The sequence below is a fragment of the Contarinia nasturtii genome, unplaced genomic scaffold, assembly GCF_009176525.2.
Source record: "Contarinia nasturtii isolate CC-2019 unplaced genomic scaffold, AAFC_CNas_1.1 Cnas_scaffold_414, whole genome shotgun sequence".
Taxonomy (NCBI): domain Eukaryota; kingdom Metazoa; phylum Arthropoda; class Insecta; order Diptera; family Cecidomyiidae; genus Contarinia; species Contarinia nasturtii.
Window position 1 is genome coordinate 5,535,566 of NW_022197768.1, and position 554 is coordinate 5,536,119.

The following is a 554-nucleotide window of genomic DNA, read 5'->3' on the forward strand; positions in this document are numbered from 1 at the left end:
TTACTGTTTTGGAAGACAAAGATCACAAGAAGACCGTGATCAAAAAAACGTGTCATCAAGAAGAAGAAGGGTCCAAAACAAGAGATCACCGAAATTCAAACAGTCGAAAAGGAAGGTGAAGCTCCAGTCACTACAATCAGCACTGAGGAGATCGTACAACCTGAAGAATACTTCCCAGAAGAGGCTGAAATTGTACAAGAATTGCCAGAGACCGTCACTGTTTTGGAAGACACAGATCACAAGAAGACCGTGATCAAAAAACGTGTCATCAAGAAGAAGAAGGGTCCAAAACAAGAGATCACCGAAATTCAAACAGTCGAAAAGGAGGGTGAAGCTCCAGTCACTACTGTCTGCACTGAAGAAATCGAACAACCTGAAGAATACTTCCCAGAAGAGGCTGAAATTGTACAAGAATTGCCAGAGACCGTCACTGTTTTGGAAGACAAAGATCACAAGAAGACCGTGATCAAAAAACGTGTCATCAAGAAGAAGAAGGGTCCAAAACAAGAGATCACCGAAATTCAAACTGTTGAAAAGGAAGGTGAAGCTCCGGT

The 554-nt window shown here is 42.2% G+C and overlaps 1 protein-coding gene across 8 annotated transcripts in view; it reads left to right on the forward strand.

Moving 5' to 3' along the window:
* LOC116338438 (titin-like) overlaps positions 1–554 on the forward strand; it is a 60,560-nt gene that overhangs the window by 40,341 nt on the left and 19,665 nt on the right. The window contains exon 1 of one of the 8 annotated variants that reach the window (XM_031763691.1): positions 42–519. The exons of 5 other annotated variants lie outside the window; for them this stretch is intronic. The gene's annotated coding sequence lies outside the window, so the exon portion shown is untranslated. Of the gene's footprint in view, positions 1–41; positions 520–554 lie in introns of those variants that run through there. 2 more of the 8 variants (XM_031763689.1, XM_031763688.1) reach the window with 2 other exon arrangements.